This window comes from Micropterus salmoides, unplaced genomic scaffold (genome assembly GCF_014851395.1).
Source record: "Micropterus salmoides isolate LMB-PRFRI ecotype aquatic unplaced genomic scaffold, ASM1485139v1 Ms_hic_scaffold_19, whole genome shotgun sequence".
Classification (NCBI taxonomy): Eukaryota; Metazoa; Chordata; class Actinopteri; order Centrarchiformes; family Centrarchidae; genus Micropterus; species Micropterus salmoides.
This window is the reverse complement of record NW_024041039.1, coordinates 1401028-1427100: the sequence shown is the minus strand read 5'-3', so window position 1 is coordinate 1427100 and position 26073 is coordinate 1401028. Positions and strand designations below refer to the sequence as shown.

At 42.5% G+C, this 26073-nt stretch overlaps 1 long non-coding RNA gene across 1 annotated transcript; it reads left to right on the top strand.

Moving 5' to 3' along the window:
• The first annotated feature begins 2722 nt into the window (after window positions 1–2722).
• LOC119910922 lies at window positions 2723–7526 on the top strand. The gene is made up of 2 exons (XR_005445715.1): window positions 2723–6714; window positions 7457–7526. It is a non-coding gene; the product is annotated as an uncharacterized LOC119910922 (long non-coding RNA).
• Window positions 7527–26073: the final 18547 nt, after the last annotated feature.

Genomic DNA, 26073 nt, shown 5'->3' with positions numbered 1-26073 from the left:
GCAGATGGTACGTTCCAGTCAGTCTGAGTCTATAAAGCCGGGAGGATCGAGTGCAGCCCACAGTGAAGAGAGAAAGCTGTAGTTACATTAAACCTTGTGTACCGTGTATTTCAGTGAAAATCCAGAACAATTAACACTAACGAGCATCAACCAAACTGCAGCAGCGTGTCCACTGTCTTGACTCTGGTTCATGAATGAAGGGCTCCACCCAACGATTATTTTTCCAAATCTATTCATCTAACAACTAATGATTATTCAAAATGTCTGCTTGATTTAATAATAATAACCTACATCAATATAATAATATCCTAAATATAAAATGTCTTAGCTATTCACTATTCTATTTAATCATCATCAATCATTCCCTTTCCCTGAACTGAGTCTGTGTTATAAAGTACTTGACATGGATTAATTTCCTCACTAACATGCAGTAAGATGATCACTGGCTGATGTGTTTCTGTGTCAGTGTGGGCAAAGACAATAACTGAGGCCGTGCCTGTAAAAAGCATCTTGTAACGTTAGTTTAAGCTTTTCCTTATTTCTATTAGATCGATCATCACATTTCCTGATGACCGCAGCAGCCCACAAACCAAGCTTCAATTGAGTGGTGATCATATAAAAGTCTGCAGCATTGAAGCTCTAATGATGAGACAATTAATGTGGATTTGTTTGAATTGACATCAGCTGGTAGGTTCAGATGAGGCGTGTTATTAATGTAACCGCTAGTTTTCATGACTTCCCTACCTTGTGTGTCAGCAGCAGATTGATGCATGTTGAGTTGTACTGACAAGTGTTTCAGTTAAACATCTTGTTGACATGTCAGACGTTGCGTAAAACTTCGGGAATAGTGAAACTTCAAAACCCATGGCACATTTTTATTTGAACAAGTAACTCAAATGTTACACTACACGAGCAGCAAAGACACTTAAATACCAGCTGGTGAACTCAATGGAGCCTTTAGCAGCTAAAGGCCATGTTATTAGGTAATGCTGTTGTTGTGCTTGTTAGGAGACACATGCACATGAACTGTGTGCTACAACCTTAGCAGTTACCAGATCTCAACCCAGTTTCACACCTGTTGTTACGACCCAGATCGAGGGAGGCAACGTAAAGGAGTCGCAGATACTAATAAATAATGGTGGTGTAAATAATTGAGGGAATCTTTGAGGAATGGTGTTCATACCTTCAACAGAGTTGCACGGACTTGGCAAGGAGCACTGAAACTGCTCTGGAGGCTAAAGGTGGCCCGACTGCATGTTGCCCGTTGACGCGTTGCTTTTTCAGTCGTGTGTGGCTAATGGCAGGTGGACGACTGGCAGGGCAGTGTAAGTTTAGGGGTTTTGTTACAGAAACGCCAAGAACGAACTGATTCAGGCTGAGGGAGCAAGCAGGGGTCAGCAGGTTGAAACCACCTGGTTGGTTTCAAACAAATCTCCATGAGGTGATCTTGAAAGGAGCAGATGAGAACCAGCTGCGTCACCCACCAACACACCTGACTGCCTTAAACCGGGAAAACCAAGTCACAACTACTATCACACGATATAAGAACACTGCTATCAAACTAAAAACACTATAAATGATCGTGACCTCTTGCACCTCAAGCGGGTGGGAGCAGAGTACGGTCACCGTCCACAGGTTGACGACAGGGTTACAGTCCAGCCTCAATTTGCCCCCCCCCCCCCCCCCCCCCCCCCCCCCACAGGATACTGGACAGTTTCCTGCTGCAAGAACTGTTCTGCAGACTTTTTGACAATTGATGGCCAACACGCCACATGACGTCGTGCTGTTTGGGATGGTCGATCGTGGAGCATGTCCACTGTCGGTGTATGTGGACCGGCGCTCTACACAGAGCGCACATTGTGATTAGTTTGCCAGTTTTAATTTGAGCCTCACTTTTCAATATTTCCAATTCAAGGTCAGTTGAAGGCTAAAATGACTTTAAAGCTGGTACTTCACTCACCATGTCACATCCCTGCAGTGATTAATTTGTTGTTGTGTGGCCCCAAAGGGGTCCAAGGACAGGATCTATAGAAATGCAGTTAAAAATGATAGCCAACACCTCCGTACACCTGATGGTGTTAAGGTGCGTGTCTGAATCTGTTAACATTTAAGATTGCTTACTATGAGTCCAGAGTCCCTGGTGGCAAACTGCACACAAAGAACAAGACACATTAAACACCACAATGTCTGATATCAATATATCAGAACGGTAAAACATCGTACTTACCTTTCTAAAACATTTTTGGTAGCCCTGCCAGACCTCAGTAGGCGGCGATGATCCTTGCCCCTGTTCTCCTGTGAGCACAAGAGTGACCTGTGATCCACTGTTTCTCTTTTAAACAGAATTATCAGACAATAATTTTATAATAAGTACTTCAGTCTACTCCTTTCCTGGGGCCAGGTCCATTAAATTCTCTGAATACACTTTGTACGGCCCAGCCTTGGACCGCATGGTCTCCTTACGGCGTCCTGCCCATATGTCTGATTACTGGATATAAAATAAAAAATTTAGGCTGAAGGTTGCAGGTGTTTACTCAGTTATACATTCGCTGCTTCTGGATGTCCCTCCAGCAGCTGACCTGCATGTGTTTGTGCCAGAGGATCCAGTTTGGCTGAGATCCCCTCCTCTGGCTGGACAGAATGTGTCAAACGGTTAATTTTATTTCCTCTCCCTTGACTGACACAAGGTCGACACTTTTCCCCTGGAGTTAAATTATTTTAAATGGCCTGTGCACATCTCCAGCTTGCCCTCATTCCTTTTGCTCCTGGCGAACATTTTTCTGGAAATTGTTCTCCTGAATCACACAGCACCAAATCAAACAATTCTGGAAAAACGCCACACAAGGTTCTTAAATAAGCTGATTCTCGAGTAGAGTATGGCATAGGCCAACATCATCATGCCACCGGCACGGTCAAAGGATAATGGTCTGGTGTGAGTACAAACACACCCCAAAAAGCTATAGTTTGTTAAATATGATTGTATTCTAATTTTAATAAATAACAATCACGCACGCAAACTGTTTAGCCAGCCTCTGACCTTCTCCGCCACACATGTGGCAGCGCAGCCTGTGGATCTTCCTCTGGATTGTGGATCCAAGTGATGGAGAGATGGGTGCCACGTTGCTGTTTCGGGCTGTGCCCGGCCGGGCTCCGTGGCAAACCAGGTGCTCGCCGGTGAGCCCTCCCTCTGGGCTCCAGATGAGGGCCCCGGGCTTCCTCTGGGCAGGGTCTCTACTCCTCTTCCTCAATGTTTTTCAGTCTGGCCCCTCACCTGGAACCACTTTTCCATGGGAGACCCTACCAGGAGCACTTGGCTCCAGGCTCACAGGGGCCACCTCTCCGCCACGGTAAGGTGATGGTTCCCAAAGAGGAGGCTCTAACTATTTCAGTTTGGCAGGAATCTGCTCCTCTTCTTTCTCTTCCCCTTGACTGACACAAGGTCTGTAGTTTGGTGATCCTTAAGGGCACGCACACTTTGACCCGAAGGATACCTCGCCTTCCTCCTAAACATGAGAAAGTACAGGCTGTACTTCGTTGTCAGCTGCTTCTTAGTCCTGAGTGTGAACATGGTGGACTGTTTGGGATGATCTGCCACCACTTTGTTGAGGGACCTCAAAATGCAGAAGAGAATTTGGGTTCATCTATATCAAAGCTGCTCTGCTAGGAACCGTGAAACCTGGCCTACCTCCGTATCGTCCCATTCGATTTCTCCACAAGGCCATTGGTCTGTGGCCGGTAGGGAGAGCAGAGACTTCTTTCAGTGCCCAACTTCTGACACAACCCATAGTTGACCTTCAAAATGAAGCAGTCAGCACAGCAGCAGGCCTTATTATACGTTGGGGACACATACGGCACCATAACTGCACCTTGGTGCAAAACTCTGAGCCCTGGTCTGTTAGCAGACCTTAAGCTGCACCAAAGTTGTAAAAGAAATCAAGTATGCAATTTGTCACCTCAACTGCACTTCTGCTTTTGAGTGGGAAGGCTTCTGCCCATTTGGTGAATTAATCAACCATGACAGATGTACGGATTGCCACCAAGTTCAAGAGGCTCTGTAACCTGAGAGAGAGAGAAAAAAAACACATGAGAATGATATCGCTGATATGTTTAAACAGTGTCAGGGTGTGCCATCGTTTCCTTTACCTCTGTTGGGTTGTACTGGGCATTTTCTTTGATATTAGACTTTCTGCCTTTGAAAAGATTCCACATTACACTCCCCTGTGCTCCATCACAGGGATGCACGCAGGTGAATGAACTACAAGTCATCTTAAAGTTACAGCATCAGTACAATAACTGGATGTCTTATTCCACACAGTATCACAGCATAATATGCTGTAAATTATGTATCAGCTTGTTCCAACCCAAGACACCATGTTTTTATGTCTGTTCCATCCCATTAATATGAAATATTCTAGATTTCGTGGGCATCATTTTATAGACATTTCTCTAGATAGGATAGGAAGGAAAGGAAATAAAGATAAGTTTAGTTATAGTAAGTAAGTATAAGTAGAGTTTGAACAGTGTTTTGCTGTACGTCATGAGTTTATGATGACAATACACGCCAAGTCAGTGTGGTTTAAACGGTTAGGAAGGAAATTTGCATGTTCTCATTAATCTTGATAAGAAGGCAAATCCATACAGATTAAGTGTAAGCAAATATTTTTGATAAGTGAAATCCTCTTTGGTGGAATTACATTTTAATTTACTATGTCATAGTGTGTTACTTTCTTCGTTTTGGGAACCAGCTTGAGGTCTGTTTTACACTGACAAAATAATTCTGCTTCTGCTGTGTGCTGTTTCAGCTAGAAGTCTGATTGTTATAGAAATCCTCATTTAGACCATCAAGTGTGATTATTGCAGTAATAAAGGTAATAAGTTATCTTACTATATCATATGTTATTTAGCTAAGAATAATCTCACTACATCCTATAGGCTAACTAAAATATTTTATGGCTCTTCCATAAAACATTTTTTGTATTATATGTCCTTTACCGCCTTTCTGTGTTTTATTTAATTGTTATATTTCTAAGCACATTTGAAAGCAGCATGTGTTTCTGTAGTTAGTGGATGTGGTTTGTTGTCACTGTGGTGAGCTGATTGTGTATGTCGGTGATATTAAATTATTTGATAGTTTACTGATCAGCACTTTACCTGCTATGGTGCTTTCAGTGTCAGCCTGTTTTGTCTGTAAATCAGAGTGGTTGTTACTGCTCCCTGTCACCACATCTCATGTTCGGTTAAATCCGTTTGATTTTGGAGAGAAGAGGCCATATGTGCAGATGTTAGTTCATGTTCAGGGATGAGTCTAAGCTGATCACAGAACTTAGAACATACTTTTTTAGTCCGAGTTCTGTTTCTTCACCACAGCTTGTTTTCATCCTTTTCTGTTATGTGGTTTTTGTTTTGTAGTGTCGTAGATTACAGAGTTAAAAGACATAATAAGAAAGATTTCGGGAAGAAATCTCTCAATTTTTTATTAATATGATAATTTCAATAACAGCAGGAAGAACGCAAGTCAGAGCTAAAGAGCCCCTTCCCTATTCCACATAATGACTTTTATATGTTCAATACAAATCATCACTCCTCCCTTAGGTGCTCTCAGAAATGCTGATATCTCCCAATATGGTAACAAACTCGCTCTCTATCTATTTAGTATTGGCCAATTTTTTAAGGAACTGGGACTTTTTGGTGTTCCTGCGGCTGTTTCCTGGTATTATATATTTAAATAGCACAACAACAAGGAAGGGGGGTGATGCCTGCTCCAACCTTAAAGATTTCACAACATACACAGTATAAGAAAAGAGGAAGGAGACTGGGATTGGGTGGGACAATGTCCCACATTCAGCCCCTTCTCGGGCAGACTGGAGTTCTATTTGGTTCTCAGGGGGGCAGCACAGGCCGCTTCCTGCTTCATCTTAGACAGGTTTGGTTTCTCTGAGCTGTTTACGGGATGCTGTCTTTGTTTTGTTTTAATCTCCACTATACCTTCATCCCAAAAAGGCTGAAACGCATCTTGACCTGAGTCCTAAAACTGTATATTGGTTGTAACCTTTGATGTTTTACAGCCTGCTGTTAGCTCAGTGTCACTTGAATCATGTGGATCTTATCCTGTTTCTCCATGTTTTGCATAAAACACATCTTTAATCTCTCCTTAATTTGCATACTCTCACATTGTGACAGAAGTGTGCAAGAGCACTTTCTACACCTCTGCATTGAATGTTTGTTAGAATTTCAACCAACTCAAATAATCTACATATTACAGTTTAAGACATCAACCTTTTCCAAAAATGTCCTTTTATACACAAGAAACAATTCAAATAGTGAAATCTTCCAGGCCATTTCAGGTTTAACTCATTCACTCTGACTGAACCTGAAGGTCAGATCAACTTCATCAACACAAACATACTTAGTGTTAAATGGCCCCTAATGAAAGCTGAGATACAGAAATAGGAACTCTTGAACCCTGAATGTTTCCTTACACTTTGTCAGTTTATCTCCACCCATTGTCTGTCAATGGGAGGAGATAAACTGTCATAAATTTTAATGTATTCAGTGGGCAGCAGCTATCTCACAGCACCATGTCCATATTTAGTCAATGCTGAGCTTCATAAATGTGCAGGTTCATGGTTTGCATGAGGAAACGTGAGAGTATAAGTAGTGGTGGTTTGTGGAAGCTGCTGGAGACTCTGCAGACATCAGACACACAGGCCACAGGTAATCTCTTTTTTCTGTATGTTAAACTGATGAGTGACAGACTCAAGGGGTTCTATATAGAACCAAGGCTTGCTGTAGCAGTGCGAGGGGGAGGCAGCTGTAACGGCCCACCGTTCTCTCCAGCAGCAAAGGGGCCCACCTGGGCCTCAATCAGCTTGACTGTACGTGCATTTTTTTTGTTTGTCTTGATCGTGGCAAAAAGGAAATGTAAGACTCAGACCACCACGGTGTTCTGCGGAGATGAGTCTAACGCTGCCACGAGGTTCTTTTTTATATTTTTATAAATAAACCTTTTTAGACCATCATGCAGCAGAAGTTGATACTTAAATATCTTGGAAAAACAATTAGGAATTGCTGTCAAATGTTAAACACTCTTCACTTTTCATACTGTATAATTGTTATTGATGACTTTCATGATGAAGATGTAAAAAAAACAAAACAATGCTGCCTGCGTGTGCAGGCTTTACAGCTTTGGTTGAAATCACACTCAACTAAAGAGGACGTGTTGTTGCTCATGCCTTATAGCAAATTTTTCTCCAAACAGTAAACACTTTTTCCTTTATCCAACTTAACTAGCTTTCAATGTGAATTCTCCTCCCACTGTTTTGTTGGGCCAAAAATGAATGATTAAGAAGTTTACAGAGACTTCTTTAGTTTCAGGAAAATATGCTTTTTATGTTGGGTATAATATGCTTTCAACAAAATTATTAAATTAAAAAGTGTTATTCTTATTCTGTTTCAGCTGCAAGGACTAGACAAAAGTCAGGGGAAAAAAAGAAGTGAAAAGAACTTTTTTGCTTTACACTTAAAAAGGTTTGTTTTTCTTCCTACCCTTTCTTTAATATCCAGCTCCTTTATCCAGGGCTTTTGTCTCATGGCTATGTAGAATTTTAGTTTCACAGATGTATCTGCAGGTCTGCAACACATACATTCAGAGTTCTAATTGCTTCATTCTTAGCATAACAATATACTTATATTTCACAATATTTTGATGGAATTTGCAGAGCTCATCCATAAAATCTTGCATGCACAATTATCTTATGTGCATAATATTTACACAACTTTTTAAAAATACTTAGAGATTTGATTGCTTTCAGCTCTTGTAACCAACAAGCTGATCACAAACATTCACTTACAAAGGTCACAGGCTCAAAAAAGGTTTGCATTTGCATGTTGAAAATAACAATGATATCTTAAACATTGCAAAGCTCTCAGCTATGCCTACATAAATTCTCTAACGGAAAACTGTACAACATTTTTGTCACCAGGAAATCATGAGGATCCCATTTGCTTGTTTGCTGCTGCTTTCTGCCACTGTGTTCCCTACGGATGCAGACGTCACAGAACGTTACAAAAAGTTTATAACTCAACATATCAAAGGGCAGATGAGTGCCAATAGATGTGATGCTGAGATAGGAAGTAGAGGTATCTCCAAAACCAACAGCAATGAGTGCAAAGAGACAAATACCTTCATCCAAGCCACCACCAACATAATCAAAGCCATCTGTGAGCGTGCTGGTGAGCCATATGGTGACATGACCAAAAGCCTCAAACCCTTCAGCATTGTTGTCTGTAAACTGAAAAACGAGGGGGCCAGGCATCCCCATTGTCAGTACCGTGGTAAAGCTTACACCAGGAACATCGCAATTAAATGTGAAGAAGGCTTTCCTGTGCACTTTGAAAGAGACATAGTGCACTTTGAAAACTGACAGTAAACAGTAATTTTGTACTTCAGTCTCTGGTAAAATAAAATTCATTTGACAGCTTACAGTTGTGTCTGTTTTTTATTACAGACATGTGCAATAATTGACAGTATAGTTCTGAGTCATGTTTTTGACATAACTATTTGATTTCTGTTTGCAAGGTTTTTTAAAAGGAAAGGCTGAAATGAGATAGACTTTAAAAAAATACCAATCCTTCCTCTCCTCAAAAAATCAGACTACCCCCACTTCAGAAAAAGGTATTATACTAAACAAGATATTAGAAATTCTGCAGGTTCAACATCAGAAGTCAGTGCATAAGAGCTTAAAATAAAGCTTGTAGTTCTCTACACTGCTATTTTGAATTTGAGTATGTTTATAGACTGTACAATCATGTTAATGCTATCAACAGACCGGTGTGAGATTATTATCTTGAATATATCTGTGACAGTGATCGGTCCTTGTTGAGCTCATGGCCACAGAGAATAAACTGTAATCAAATGTAGACAGCGGATATTACATTTAAAATATAAACACTCAAATATAGTTTGAAGTGTTGCTACTTTGCTCCAGTTTTTCCCACAATTGTGACTTAATGGTATTCACAACATTAAAAACAGAGCCCCCTTTAATAGTTTGCTTTATATTTTTTATATATAAAAAATCTATATATAAAAATATAAAATACCTGTCTATATTTTTAATACACTTATTCAGTTTCCTCCCATAGTATCATTGCTGTACGGCCTGGTGCCCACAAAGACAAAGCAATCTCAGTGTGGGACAGACCTGTTGGTTTGGCTGAGGTGATACTGATGTGAAAAGGCCTTCTTTTTTCTGTGTGCGCTGTGCATGATATGATTGTCTTATATGCTTACTTATTACTTATTATTGATTGCTCATAATGATACTCAATATTGTGGGACATGCTTATCTTGGGTAACTCAGCAGTTAATTTCAATTCAATTTTATTGATATAGCGCCAAATCACAACAACAGTTATCTCACAGCGCTTTTCATAAAGAGCAGGTCTAGACCGAACTCTGTGATGCTATTTACAGAAGCCCAACAGTTCCCACCAAGAGCAGCACTAGGAGACAGAGGCAAGGAAAAACTTCCTTTTAAGAGGCAGAAACCTCTTTTCCTGGTTCCTGTCAGAACACGTGCTGCAGCATTCTGGATCAGCTGAAGAGTCTTAATGGACTTTTTTCGAGCAGCCTGATAATAAGGAATTGCAGTAATCCAGCCTAGAAGTAACAAATGCATGGACTAGTTTTTCTGCATTATTTTTAGACAGGATGTTCCTGATTTTTGTAATATTACGTGGGTGAAAAAAGGCGGTCCTTGAAATTCGCTTAATGTGAGTCTTAAACAACATGTCCTGATCAAAGATAACTCCAAGATTCCTCACAGTGGTGCTGGAGGCCAGGGCGATGCCATCCAGGGAAACTATATCTTTAGATAATGCGTCACGGAGGTGCTTAGGCCCCAGAACAATAACTTCAGTTTTATCTGAGTTTAACATGAGAAAATTACAGGTCATCCAGGTTTTAACATCCTGAAGGCACATTTGAAGTTTAGCTAACTGATGAGTTTCATCTGGCTTGATCGATAGATATAACTAAGTATCATCTGCATAACAATGAAAGCTTATGGAATGTTTCCTGATAATATTGCCTAAGGGAAGCATTTATAAAGTGAAGAGGATTGGTCCGAGGACAGATCCTTGAGGAACTCCATGACTAACTTTGGCATACATGGAGGACTCATCGTTAACATGTACAAACTGAAATCGATCTGATAAATAGGACTTAAACCAGCTTATATAATTTTTATTTATAATGCACTTTACATTTCAGGGAAATCTCAAAGTGCTACAGCAACAAGGGGTTAAAAACAGTTCCAGAAAATAACAATCGCAATAAAACACCGTAACAAAAGATTTAAAACCATGTTAAAAGGCCTTTTGAAATAGAAAAGTCTTTAGGCCCTTCTTAAAAACCTCCAGAGCTTAGAGCGGTTCCTTTAATGCCAATGAAATATTCCAGTCTCTAGGATCTGATGGTCAATGGTATCAAATGCAGCACTAAGATCTAATAAAACCAGTACAGAGACAAGTCCTTTGTCTGATGCAATAAGGAGGTCGTTAGTAATTTTCACCAGTGCTGTCTCTGTGCTATGATGAGCTCTAAATCCTGACTGAAAATCCTCAAATAAACTATTGCTCTGTAGAAAGTCACACAGCTGTTTAGCAACTGCTTTCTCCAGAACCTTAGAGAGAAATGGAAGGTTAGATATAGGTCTATAGTTGGCTAAAACATCCGGATCAAGTTTGGGCTTTTTCAGAAGAGGTTTAATTACAGCTACTTTAAAGTACTGTGGTACATAGCCTGTTGATAAAGATAGATTGATCATATCTAGTATAGAGGTGCTGACTAAGGGTAAAACATCTTTAAGCAACCTAGTCGGGATGGGGTCTAAGAGGCAGGTTGATGGTTTAGATGAAGAAATTATTGAAGTTAGTTGGTAAAGACTGAGTGAAGCAAAACAGTCTAAACATGTATCTGGTTCTACAGCTGTTTCTAAGGTTCCTGAGTTAAGAGATAAGTCGGTGCCAATTTTGTCTCTAATAGCTAGAATTTTATCATTAAAGAAGCTCATGAAGTCGTAACTACTGAGAGCTATGGGAATACTTGGCTCAATAGAGCTGTGACTCTCTGTCAGCCTGGCTACAGTGCTGAAAAGAAACCTGGGGTTGTTCCTATTTTCCTCTATTAATGACGAGTAGTACGCTGCTCTAGCATTACGGAGGGCCTTCCTATAAGTTTTCTTGCCAGATCAAAGGAGAATTTTCCACTTTGGTGGAACGCCAATTCCTCTCAAGTTTCCGCGATATTTGTTTTAATTTGCGAGTTTCAGTATTATAGCATGGAGCTAACCGTCTTTGTTTTAGTATTTTCTTTTTTAGAGGGGCTACAGAGTCCAGTGTCATTCGCAGCGAGCCTGCAGCACTATCAACAAGATGATCGATTTGGGAGGGACTGAAATTAGCATAGGAGTCCTCCGTTACTTTGTGACTAGATAATGTATTTAGAGCTGATGGAATCGCATCCTTAAATTTAGCTACAGCACTATCAGACAGACATCTTGTATAGAAATTTTTGCCCAATGGCGTATAGTTCAGCAATACAAACTCAAAAGTTATCAAACAGTGGTCGGATAAAGAGGGATTCTGTGAGAACACCACTAAATGTTCAATTTCAATACCATACACCAAAACAAGGTCGAGGGTGTGGTTAAAACAGTGAGTCGGTTCATGAACACTCTGAGAGAAGCCAATGGAATCTAACAGAGAGATAAACGCAGTACTAAAGCTGTCATTCTCAACATCCACATGAATATTAAAATCTCCTACAATAATAACTTTGTCCGTTTTAAGGACTAAAGTTGAAAAAAACCTCTGCAAATTCAGATAAGAATTCAGAGTACGGGCCAGGTGCTCGGTACACTATAACGAGGAGAATTGGTTGCAGTTATTTCTAACTTGGGTGCTAAAGACTAAGAACAAGACTTTCAAATGAGTTATAATTTAGTTTAGGTTTAGAGCTGATTAGTAGGCTAGAGTCGAAGATAGCTGCAACTCCACCTCCTCGGCCTGTGCCTCGAGGAATGTGAGTATTAATTTGACTGGGAGACTGCAGAGTCTTGACCTGAGGAGTTGGCCCTTCTGTGTTGAGCCATGCGTTTGTGTAGTGGTTGTTTAGTCTCCCCAATATACAGGTCTGTGCATTCCTCACTGCATTGGACCGCATACACTAGATTGCTTTTCTTGTGTTTGGGTGTGCGGTCTTTGGGGTGGACCAGCATCTGTCTTAGTGTGTTCTTGGGTTTAAAAAACACAGGGATGTTATGTTTGTTGAAAATCCTCCTGAGTTTCTCTGATACTCCAGACACGTATGGAATCACAATGTTGTTGCGTTTGACCTTCTTTTCCTCCCTGTAGTTTTGTTCTTCTTGGATCTTGTGGCTGTTTTCACAAAGGTCCATTTAGGGTATCCACAGGCTGTAAGTGCCCCCTTCAGGTGGTTCTGTTCCTTCTCTCTGGCTTGGGCGCTTGTTGGTATGTTTTCCGCTCTGTGGTGCAGTGTTCTCATGACCCCTAGCTTGTGCTCCAGTGGGTGGTGGGAATCGAACAGTAGGTATTGGTCTGTGTGTGTGGGTTTTCTGTAAACACCAATCTGCAGGCTCCTGTGCTCTTCAATGTGTACAGCGCAGTCCAGGAAGGCCAAACTGTTGTTGTGAACATCTTCTCGTGTGAACTTGATGTTACTGTCCACAGAGTTGATGTGTTCTGTGAAGGCTTGCACTTCCTGGCTTTTAATTTTGACCCAGGTGTCATCCACATATCTGTACCAGTGGCTCGGTGCTATTCCTCTGAAGGAGTTGAGGGCTTTTTCTCCACTTCTTCCATGTAGAGGTTTGCCACAATCGGGGATACCGGTGAGCCCATGGCACAGCCATGCTTCTGTCTGTAGAATCCACCGTTGTACTGTGGGGCTTCAATTGTGAAGTGTATCTGTCTCACTCTCTCGTTCAGTAGCTGTTGTTGTGCTTTCTCCAGGAGAAAGCACAACAACAGCTACTGAACAAAGAAATGGACAACATACACCACAAACTAGAAACACATCTGCCCAGTACAGCACTGGGAAAGGTCATGGACTTCATCAAGAAAGCACAGCTATCCCACCACAACAAGAGAAAAGAAAGACAGACCCGGAAATTCCAAAACCTACAGTCCAGAGCGAGCTGCACCAACAGAACAGGAGAATTGTCTTGGAGGAGAAAGGACAACAACCCCACAACACTTGAAACAGACAACAGATGGGTGAAAAACCTGTCAGATAGGGAACTCACCCAACCAGAGAAAGACGTTCTGGCCAAAGGATTAAACTTCGCCATTACACCACAGCAACTACCTATAGTAGACCTCATCACAGCCACAGAATCGGTCATTAGGAAAAACAAATTAACAGAAACAGAAGTGGAACAGCTCAGACTAAAGGTATCTGCAGCCCTTTCTAATGCGAAGGCCCCCCCTTCCAACCTCACCATCCAAGAAAGGAAGGCTGTGACATCTCTGAGCAAGGATCAAAACATCACTATCCTACCTGCTGACAAAGGAAGATGCACGGTAGTACTTAACACAGCTGACTACCAGAAAAAAGTCAACACACTACTAATGGACACAAACACGTATGATACAAGAAAAGGCCATAGAATGTCTACAACAGTTACAGAAGGACAACACCATCACCCGTGAACAATATTACCGTTTGTATCCTGGAGAAGCCATTCCATGCATTTATGGACTACCCAAGATACACAAAGAAGGAGCCCCACTCAGGCCGATTATCAGCAGCATTAACTCGGTCACCTACAACATTGCCAAACACATTTCCACCATCTTAGCTCCATTGGTGGGAAACACGCCTCACCACGTCCAAAACTCTATTGACTTTGTAAACAAAGTTCGAGGACTGAAACTGGATCCAGATGAAACCATGGTATCCTATGACGCGACTTCTTTGTTCACCTGCATCCCCACCACAGAGGCAGTAGAAACCGTTAGGAAACGGCTAACACAAGACAACACCCTGGACAACAGAACTAGACTCAGCCCTGACCAAATCTGCAAATTACTCGACCTCTGTCTAAACACCACCTACTTCCAGTACAACGGTGGATTCTACAGACAGAAGCATGGCTGTGCCATGGGCTCACTGGTATCCCCGATTGTGGCAAACCTCTACATGGAAGAAGTGGAGAAAAAGCCCTCAACTCCTTCAGAGGAATAGCACCGAGCCACTGGTACAGATATGTGGACGACACCTGGGTCAAAATTAAAAGCCAGGAAGTGCAAGCCTTCACAGAACACATCAACTCTGTGGACAGTAACATCAGGTTCACACGAGAAGATGTTCACAACAACAGTTTGGCCTTCCTGGACTGCGCTGTACACATTGAAGAGGACAGGAGCCTGCAGATTGGTGTTTACAGAAAACCCACACACACAGACCAATACCTACTGTTCAATTCCCACCACCCACTGGAGCACAAGCTAGGGATCATGAGAACACTGCACCACAGAGCGGAAAACATACCAACAAGCGCCCAAGCCAGAGAGAAGGAACAGAACCACCTGAAGGGGGCACTTACAGCCTGTGGATACCCTAAATGGACCTTTGTGAAGACAGCCACAAGATCCAAGAAGAACAAAACTACAGGGGAGGAAAAGAAGGTCAAACGCAACAACATTGTGATTCCATACGTGTCTGGAGTATCAGAGAAACTCAGGAGGATTTTCAACAAACACAACATCCCTGTGTTTTTTAAACCCAAGAACACACTAAGACAGATGCTGGTCCACCCCAAAGACCGCACACCCAAACACAAGAAAAGCAATCTAGTGTATGCAGTCCAATGCAGTGAGGAATGCACAGACCTGTATATTGGGGAGACTAAACAACCACGACACAAACGCATGGCTCAACACAGAAGGGCCAACTCCTCAGGTCAAGACTCTGCAGTCTACTTACATCTGAAGGACAGAGGACACTCGTTTGAGGACCACCAGGTGCACATTTTAGACAGAGAAGATGGATGGTTTGAAAGAGGTGTCAAGGAAGCATCTACACCAGGGTGGAGAAGCCGTCATTGAACAGGGGAGGGGGTCTACGCCACCACTTATCCCCCACTTACAATGCTGTCCTTTCATCACTTCCCAGGAAACTCAACAAACGTAACCTATTGGCCTCAGGTGAAGATACCAACGATGGTCGTTCAGTCTTGGCCACAGGTAGTCTTAACGACTAACGACTGTCGTCACAGCAACAAGGAACACTAACGAACCAGCGGTATCGACGACCCGGGATAACGACCCCACTGAGGTTAAATAGCTGAGTTTCCCTGCCAGTCAGTCAGAACTGAAGAAGTCCTTTGGATGAGGGACGAAACGTCTTCCAGTATCTTCAACCAAGTCCAGTTGCCCTTGATTTTAACCTTCGTTGGATAAATCAATATTATAATCTGATATTAGTTCATTTACTAGTACACCTTTAGAAGAGAGAGATCTGATGAGTCCACATTTAATTTTCCAATTAGTTTGCACTATTGCTCTTGTTGTTTTAATTTTTATGAGGTTTTTATGCACAGATCCTTTTCTGTTTACCTTTGATTTAAATAATTTCGATGGTCGGGTGGCAGACACCGTCACTATAGGATTTTCACTAAGTAACTTCTGGAATGGAGGAGCAGAGAAGTGTGTTAGACTGCGACTCTGCGTAGGGTTTTGGGTGGGTAACTGCTGAAAAAGGAGGGCAGAGAAGTGTGTTAAACTGCGACTCTGCCTCCTGGTCTCAACTCTGGGTTGTCATGGATTTGGTCCACTAATAAACTTGGCCAGGTTTCTAGAAATGAGAGCTGCTCCTTCCCAAGTTGGATGGATGCCGTCTCTCCGGATCAGACCAGGTCTTCCCCAGAAAGTCTGCCAATGATCAACAAAGCCCACATCGTTTGCTGGACACCACCTCGACAACCAGCGGCGGAATGACGACATGCGGCTATACATGTCATCACTGGTCAGATTTGGCAGGGGTCCAGAGAAAACTACGGTGTCCGACATTGTTTTTGCATATGTACACACCGACTCAACATTAATCTTAGTGACCTCCGATTGGCGTAACCGGGAGTCATTACCGCCGACGTGAATAACAATCTTACTGTATTTACATTTATCCTTAGCCAGCAGTTTCAAATAAGACTCAATGTCGCCCGCTCTGGCCCCAGGGATGCACTTAACTATGGCCGCTGGCTTCGCTAACTTCACGTTTCTCAAAATGGAGCTGCCAATGATCAGAGTTGGTTTCTCAGCGGGTGTGTCGCTGAGTGGGGAAAATCTGTTAGAAACGTGAACAGGTTGATGATGCCCCGTGGACTTTAAATGCTTACGACTATTCCTCCTTCGGACAGTCACCCAGCCCCCCCCTTTCCTGGCTGCACAGGAGATGCCGGGGGACGGCTACCAGAGGCTAACTCAGGCCGTTCCGCACCGACTACCGGGGACTGGCTAGCTACAGTAGCTAAAGACTGATCTACCAAGGTGCGGAGCCGGACTTCTAAATCACTGAGCCTCGCCTCCATGTCTATAAATAAACTACACTTATTACACGTACCATTACCGCTAAAGGAGGCAGAGGAGTAACTGAACATCTGACACACCGAGCAGGAGAAAGTAGGAGAGAGAGGGAGAGAGAAGGAGAAGCCATCGCTAGCTGCTAAGCTAAAGTCGCTAACGGCTAAGATAAAGTACTGTAGCATCAGCTACCAGAACTTTGAATAACTATGAGATTGAACAGCAGTCACTAAAAGATGGAAAGAACTGTGAGTGCTTAGGCTAAATTACTGTAAAGAATAAGTGTTTAGCGAACAGTTGGCTGCTGTAATCTAACAAAAGTAACTGGTATTTAGCGAGAGCAGCACAACACGGTACCAACACACAAGCACCGGAAACGGAAATGAGTCGACACGTTTACCGCAATACGTCAGCAGTACCAAATCAGCGTTTACACGTGTAGTCTGATTACATCCTCTTCTTTGTTATTGTGTGCCATGATAATGAGCGAGTGAATCTGAAGTCCTGATGATTCAGTCGGATCAAGACAAAGAAGCTCGGTGTGGTTATAAAAGACTTATATATTTATCAATGAGATACGCATTTTAGATCCAGTGTGACTTACACTTTGTAAAACTAGAATTCCTGTAAATGAACGTCCAGAAAGCTGCTTAAAGACTCGCTCTTTAACTCTGCAGAACTTCCTGAGAATCTTCATGTTTTTAAGTTTCCTTCAGCATCACAGGAATCCAGTGAGCTGCTAACTGCTAACAGCTGATTCAGCTCCCTCCTACATCCTGAACTCTGGCAGTCTGCAGCAGACAGTCTCTTTATCCGGGCTCCATTTTCTGGTAGCTAGCAGGACCGAGATGTCAGTTTCTAAGAAACAGTAGATGTGGATATTTAAAGTTAGCAGGGATTGGAAGAGCGCGTCGTGTTGTCAGTATTTCAGGAGCAGGATCCCTGCAGGATGGTGAGTTAACTTCACAGAGCTTTGGTGTGTGTGTTCACACGATGCAGCCCTTATGTGGTCATGTCACTCGGCGGGAAACCATGTCGGGTTGGCAATAAGACCGGCCGGGCCAGTGAAAGACCTGGTCCCTACCCTAACCAACGTAATAAACTCAATAAAATTACTCTATTAGATCTCTTCTTTAGTCAAAAAACTGCGTAGTCAAAAACTTCACTGGAGACGGTCAAGAGTCGGTGCAAAAGAGTTTATTCCAATAAAGGACAGATAAACCCGAGCAACATCCCTGCAGGTCTCAGGATGGAACTGAGTTGGTGGTCAGCGAACATCGCCTTATATTCACCTTAAGCTCCACCTTGTCCCTCCCTTTAGGTGGGCGTTACATCTTAACTCCTCCTTATCTCCTCCTTCCAGGTGGGCGTTACACCTTAACTCCACCTATAGTGTTCGCTGACCATTTCTTATCCTCTACTGCCATCTAATGGCCTTTTTCTTGTACTGTTTTACCAAATTTAACCCTTTCATTAATGTTACAATTTCCACTTTTTAGCTATTATTACATGTAATTATTGTTACCATTTATCTCTCTTTATATTTTTTACATTAGTGGATTAGAAATCCACCAATATGTTTCAACTTCAGTCCCACCGTATTTTTTTTTAAAGTTATACAGGCATAGTTTGACACCATTAAAACTTAAACACTTACAATCGTATTTTTTAAAAGAATTAATAAGGAATAACATATTTAATACATGTATAACGTGATTCAATGAACAAGTACATGATTTAACAATGCCAAACATGAGGGTGCTGTGTCTCATACAAGTTTAGTTTCGGCAGCGCAAAGCTTGGTTTCATGCAGTACCTGGCGCCATAAATCACAACGTGTCATGATCTCATTCTTGGCATCAGTTTGCGATGATCTCAGGCCTGGCGTACGTGACTTACAGCAGGTGCCTTGCTTCCATTGTGTGGGTTACGGTTGGCTAGGTTTTGCCTGCGCGGCCTGAGCAGCTTCTCTGCTCATGTAGGCACATTAAAAAAGCACACGTTCATAAACACACAGAGTATAAGAATAAAATATGAGTTTGAACACACTCATTAAACACTCAGTAGTTAAACATTACACTGAAAGAATAACAGCAGCTTTACCCTGTGAGAGGTCAGTCATTCTTCCAGTGGCTACACTACAAACACTTCTAAGTAATTATAACATATTGTAAACCAACAAAGTGTATAAATATAGAAAAAGAACCTAACAAACAATCTAGGAATTAGGCATTATTCAACAACCAGAGCCGCCATTTAGAGGGCGTCGGTCCAGGCAGGCGTACAGTTGGTGTCGTGGGAGCTGCAGGGAAAGCTCGCTTTAGTTTATTCACTTCAGCACCCTTTGAGGTCAACTCTCTCTCTAGAAACGTTCAGTAACCATGATCCCACAGGAAACACAGATACTCTGAGTAACCACGCCACCACGCGTGGTTACACCATCACACTAAGTGAAGGAGGAACCAGTGGGCTCAGAGCCACAGACAGGCAGCACAGGCTGTTCAGTAAGTACTTCCTGTCTGTGGCTCTCAGCTCGGAGCCCACTGGTTCCTCCTGAAGTGTACACCTTTAAAAACACCTCACAGATATATAGTTTCATGTTAAAAAGGCTCAGTAATTTCCTCAAACAGCTGCTCACCTCCTTCTTATGTTCGGTCCAGTAGTTTAATATAATAATTTGACTGATTTTAAAAAATCTGTTTCACGTGAGTCCCATAACTTAATAATAATGAATAATTAAAACAAAACTGCAGGAGTGCCATTTTTATTCAGTTGAATGAATTATTTGTGCTTGAGGAGCGAGGCGGCTCTGTGATGAACTGATGTGACTCATATCTTCACTGATTGGCCTTCTAGGTGAACCAATCCCATCCACTGAAGGGGCCGGCAGCCGGATTTTAACGTGTTCCAGGTTCTTGCTGAGTACATTGATTATTATTAAGTTAATTTAATCATTTTGTTATCAAAACAGCATCACACACTGACATGTGAACTTCTTTTTTCTTGCTCCTGCTGTTGCTCCTTCCGTGTGTGTTTACCTTTTTTTAAACGCTGTTTAAAACGTGACAACGCTATGAACTGTGGGTATTTCAGGCTGCAGAGATGCGGACTAACGGAAAGTCTGCGAGAGAGACAGTGTGACAGGCCTAAACCCTCACAGACTCACCGGGAACGCGCCACAAATACTGCGAGTGTGGAAAGTGGAATTCAGCCTTGGACTGCCAAACCTCGGACTCCCGTCTCTTCCCAGATTAGTGATGATTTACGATAACAGATTCACACGTTTAAATCTTATCCGTCTATTTCATCCCTCGTCTCCTGCAGAGTCTCTTTCCCTCCGTCTTCATGTCAAAGCCCTGTGGACTTGAACTCTATCCTGAGACCTACCAGGACAAAGAAAATAAGACGTCTGTTTTTGGTTACTATAGCACCTTTAGATTGACATTTATAATGTTGGCTGTGTCGTTTCTGCTGCTTAAATATGACGGAATCTTAGGGATTTTCCAAAGAAGCACTTTGAGGTGCTGTTCTTGGCAGAGACTGATCATTATTTTTTCCAAGTGGCATTTCTTGGCAGAGAATAGCCGTTATATCTCAGAGGGGTTCCTGGACACTACTATCCCAGCTCCCTATCTACTGGTTGTGTCCCTGATTATTTTAAAACGGCTTGCGTGAACCCACTTTTAAAGAAACCTGGTTTAGATCCCTCCCTCCCACATAATTTTAGACCAGTTTCAAAACTGCCTTTTATTGCAAAGATTCTAGAAAGAATTGTGTCCAAACAGCTGCTCACTGTACTGGAAAATAACAAATTATTTGAAAAGTTTCAGTCTGGTTTTAGGAAGTACCACAGCACTGAGACTGCCCTGCTTAAAGTCACCAATGACCTTTTAATGTCTGCTGATGAAGGCATGTGCTCAGTCCTGGTACTCCTGGACCTTAGCGCTGCTTTTGACACCATTGATCACAACATCATGTTAGACAGACTGAGGCACTGGGTGGGGATCTCTGGTACTGCCCTAGAATGGTTTTCATCCTACCTGTCAAATAGGAAGTTTTGTGTGTCTGTAAACAACTATGTCTCTTCATTCTGTCCAGTTAAATATGGTGTGCCTCAGGGGTCGGTCTTAGGACCCATTTTGTTTTCCTTGTATCTGCTTCCCCTTGGACATATTATCCATAAACATGGCATTTCTTTTCATATTTATGCTGATGACACACAAATATACTTGCCCGTCAGATCCACAGACCCTGGAATGCTGAGTTCACTTAACAACTGCCTTTGTGAAGTTAAAACATGGATGTCAAATAATTTCCTCCAGCTGAACTCAGACAAAACAAAAATCCTGGTCATCGGGTCTCAGCAGATGGCAAATCAAATCCTGCCATCTGCTGGTTCCCTAGTAAATCACATTAAGCCTGTGGCAAAGAACCCCAGAAACATACATTTAAATAGAAATTAGACAAAGTCCATGTTTAAACTATCTATTGCTGTAACTAATGATAATTTGTCACTAGAACGTTGTCAGTGGAGAACATCACCTGTACTAATTACTGTAAAAGGTCATAATAATCTTCCTACCATATATTTAGGGTTCCCCTTTTCCAAAGATGCAGTTGTTGAGCAGCCACTGCAGGCTAATATAATTTTTAAATTTAAATCAGGTCTGTGCTGTTTTATAGTGAGGACTCACAATGTTTGATTTTAGCTTCTTGGATGCTTCAGTGAAGTCTGAATCCTGACTATAGGTAAAACAATCTAAAGTTAGAAAACCTCAGTCTGTAATGGGAAAAGATTTAGGATGTGTCTTTAATGAGGACCCTTTGGGGTTTTTTTCAGTATAAACCTTGTTATCTTCTAACTCTTGCTAACTTCAAATGTCAATGTTTCCATCACTCAATCAAGCATAATTGATCCATATGTGCTTTGATTATCAATTTCAAATCAATTTGATGCACCATTTTTTAAAGCCAGACATATTTTCTCCTGTGTGCTGGACTGCTTTAATAATTTGATAAGCATATAAGAAATGTACAGGACTGTGTCCTCATGGTTTAGCATCCATTATTGGGAAACACTTTTCCTGTCAGACATAGCTTTTAATGTTAATTTTGCTGTATGCCAAAATGTAATGCTGGTAATTTAATTCTTAATGTCATGCATAATTTAGGAAATTCTTTAGGAAATGATGTCATGTCGGGAAATGATTGTGGGAAATTAGAGGATAAAGCTTGAGATGTGCCTCAGACATGGATGATTAGTTGCTGAGCTGCTGATTGGATGAAGAGAATAGAGGCGGGACTTGGTGAATTCTTCCACCAAAAAGTGATCTTGCTACCTTCAGATCCACCAGGTTTGATTGATTCAGGGATTCAGTGTAACTACAAGTGCTACAGCTTTTGTGAATGAACTATACACTTTGCCATATAATCTGTGTGTTACTTTGCACAGTGCTCTTTAATCACGGCCTGAATAACATGTAACCTCATGTCTGAAATATTTCTGTCTTCATAAAGTGAGCTGAAAGCTAAATAGAGAAGAAGAGTTTGCTTTTGCTTTGGCGGAAGCGGTCTCTATCGGCCTCTGCTGGCGACACGTAGGAGCTACACACACATCCAGGATATGTACAGATTCATCTCGTCAAGACAAACAGAGACCAGCAGCCCTGCAGGATGTTCTGTTCTCAAGCTGTGGCCTGTAAAGTATGGGAGTGCTTTTGGTCATATAGACAGTTTTATCAATATTTCAATGTTTTGGAAGCTTTATGTTTTTTGGAACGTGGTTGTGTGGAGAGAAATAGTGTTTTAAAGAAACTACAAATAAAAGTGAACATATAAACAGTAAATATGGCCAAAACATGGGACAGATTGTGTAATAACTGTTGTATATCAGTTTCTTTTCATCAGATTTACAGTTGTATTCAGGTGCATTATGATCTACCTTATGATGTTTTATTGCATCAAAATAAAGCTTTTTTTTACCAGGCGTGGATGAAAATCTCATATTTTTTCTGTATTGCATCTCCATGTAGTCTGTACTGGTAAAATATGTTAATGTACAATGGATTTATATTCCTTAGCTTCTGACTTTTCAAAGGAGACCAGAGTTATGCATCTAGGCCTGATGGTTGAGGAGATATTACTGATTCATTTGGGGTTTGTTATTTTAGGCGTTTTTCCTGGAAAAAGGTGCCGGAGTAATTCATGTGGTTAAACAGTGTTTAAAAGATGTCCTCAGTGCCGAGATATGTGAGCAGGAAATTTTGATCATTAAACACTTAATTTCCCACATTCTAGTGAAAGTTTCTGCACGCATTTATGGTGGAAATATTTTTATTTATGTAAAAGGAAACATAAAATTCAATTAATTTCAAAATACATAAAAAATTTTTAGCTTAAGTTAGTTTTTTTTGGACAATGCACATTTGTTTCTTCTATATATTAATCGTATATATCACGTTCTGACGTGACGTTAGCGCTTCGACTTCACATCGACCAACATTCGTTGCTTACCTCGTCATGGACGAACTCATCTTCAGCCCCTCGGACGACAAGCTGTTCCTCTTTCGGTCCGTGGTTCCCAAATCTACCCCGTCTGCCGACTTTTCCACTCCTCGACGGCGGGTTGCCCGGTCGTCGCGACCACAGTCCTTCACCCAGGTCCCTCAGCCCAGCTTGGTTTACTACTCTCCATCTAGCAGCTCCGGCCGCGCTCCGTCTGACCCGCCCAGGGGCCATAGCCAGCGGCGCCGCGATCAGGTGACGCCAAACGCTGTTCCACCAGGCTATCCGATACCGACCGGTCGTCCCACCGCCGCTCTGTTCCCGGCCATCACTCGACCAGCTCGCAGCTCCCGGTGCCAGCACCCCCACACCCCGCTGCTATATCCGACTGGACCCTTGCCCACCTCCTGCAGGCGCTGAGGGCCAGGAACATTCCCTTCCATCAAACCCCTGTCAGGATTTCTTAAAGAGAACCCAGAAGCAGACCGGAGACAGAGAGCAATTCAGGATGTTATTACAGTAGGTGGATGGTTAGCAGGGTTGGAGAGGGTGGCGGGCAGGCAGGGAGCTTGAGCTGAGGTCCGAGAGGTTGAGTCCAGGGATCACAAAACCGACGTGGTGTAGATGACTAGGGACGGAGAGAAACAAAGTTAAAGGATCAGAACAACAGACTAACTTAACTAAGCAAGTTAACTTGACCCGACCATTCCTTCTCCTGCCGCAACTTCCAGTCTGCAATGGCCGAACCCGACATTGTGGACGAGCTCCTAGCTAAGGAGTTGTGATTGGACAAAAGTACTCTGGCAAGAAGAGACTCATCATCGATTTATCTTCCCCCCATGTTGCCTCCACACCCAGCATTAATAGCCTTATTCCCGTTCACTACGCTACTATTGCTCAGGCCATCAACCTTATTCACCTCGCTGGCCCGGGTGCACGGTTACCCAAGACTGACATAACCAGCGCTTTCAAGGTCTTGCCCATACACCACGATTTCTGGCATTGGTTCAGTGTGTTGGATCTTGCTCAGTAACTACAGACTCCCATGCATCATCCATCTCTTGGATGACTTCCTCACGGTCACGCCCTCCTCTTCTCCTCCAGCACATGGCCTCTGTGCACTGAAATCTGCCTTCCTGAAGTCTCCCTTTCACCCGGAGAAAACTGTGGGACCCAGCACATCGCTCGAGTTCCTCAGCATCACAGTGGACTTTATATCCCTCCAAGCCAAAGTGGATGGACAATGTTTACCAGATGTGGAATTTTTTATGTTGAGATATCTGCCCAGAGAATTCTCCAGTGTTTTTATCGTTGCTGTTTACTGTGAGGTCATCAGCAGTCACATGACAAAACAACCTGATGGGTTTTTTAATTGTTGCTGGTGATTTTAATCAAACAGATCTCAGAACAGTATTACCTAAATCCCACCAAAATGTCCACATCCACCCAAACACGCTACACCAATATTCCTAGCAGCTACAAAGCCCCCCCCCATCACTGTTTTGGTCTATCAGACCATATTTCTCTGCTTCTTACTTAAACTTAAACTTACACCAGCTAATCAAAAGGGTCAAGCCAACAATTAAACTGGCCAAAGTGTGGGCAGATGAATCTACAGCAGCTCTGCAGGACTGTTTTGGGAGCACAGACTGGAGCGTGTTAAGAGAGGCCGCCGCTCAGGAAAGACACATCAACCTTGAGGAATATACATCATCAGTGACATCATTCATTAGCAAATGTGTTGATGATGTGGTGATCACTAAAACAATGAAATCATTCCCCAATCAGAGAGCTGAAAGCTGGCATCAAGGAGGCGAAGCGGAGACATCAGCAGAGACAGAGACCTCAACACCAACAACACCAAAGATCATGAGGTAGACCATCAAAAACATCACAGGCTACAAAAGAAGGAGCTCCCCCATCATGTGAGGCCATTTTAACAGATGAACTTTTCTGCTTGCTTCGATCTTCTCAACAAGGAGTCAGCTGTAAAGTCTGCCTATGGCAACCGGCAGCGCTTGTAGAAGCAGCAGCCAGTTGCTCCTTCAAACTTTGCAACACTTTTCTTTTTTTATCTGTTTTTTCTGGCTTTATTGCCAAAACCTCTGACATAAATACAGTCATTGGAAGATGAAGACGGGGTTTTTGGATTAAAGAGCAGCAGACCACGATCCACCCGGCCGAAACAACCGGCCCAGGTGCCACAGCGGGTGCGGGGAGCCAGGAGAGGAGAGGACCAATTTAAGTGCAGCACACAACAAACAGGAAGACTGGGCTGCTAATAATTACCGTCAAATAGATTTTATATGGCGATATCATGCCGAATACATTTACCCACCTATGTGGCGGGTAGCCTTCCAACATTTAGCCGCCAAACGGAAAATCTACCGTGTTAATTTCCACCCCTGATTGGTTTAAGAGTCTGATAGCTTGGGGGGGAAATCTGCTTTGCAGTCTGGTGGTGCGGCAGCAGAAACTTCTATATGTCTTCCCAGAAGGCAGCAGGGTGAACAGGCTGATCAATGATCTTCTGAGCAGTTTTAATCTCCCGCTGCAGAGCCCTCCGGTCCTGGGCCGTGCACATCCCATGTTAGTGATGGATGCTTTCTGTTGCTCCTCTGGAAAAACTGACAAGAACTCGGCCTTCTTAAGCTTCCTCAAGGAACCCAGTCGTTTCTGAGCTTCCTTCACCAGCGTGGAGACGTGAGACGACCATGTCAGCTTCTCTGTGATGCTGATTCTCAGGAACCTGAAACTGCAGACCTGCTCCGCCTCAGCTCCTCTGATGTAGACAGGATTACTAGATCTTATAGTGAAGTTAAACAAGTGTTTCCTGTAGTGGCATTCTCATTGGTTTTTCTGGAAATTACTATATTGTTGATTAAGTATTTCTGCAGTTTTTGTTTTTTCAGATGCATTATTACTACTATACATTTGGTGTGATCCAAAAACAACTACAGAAAC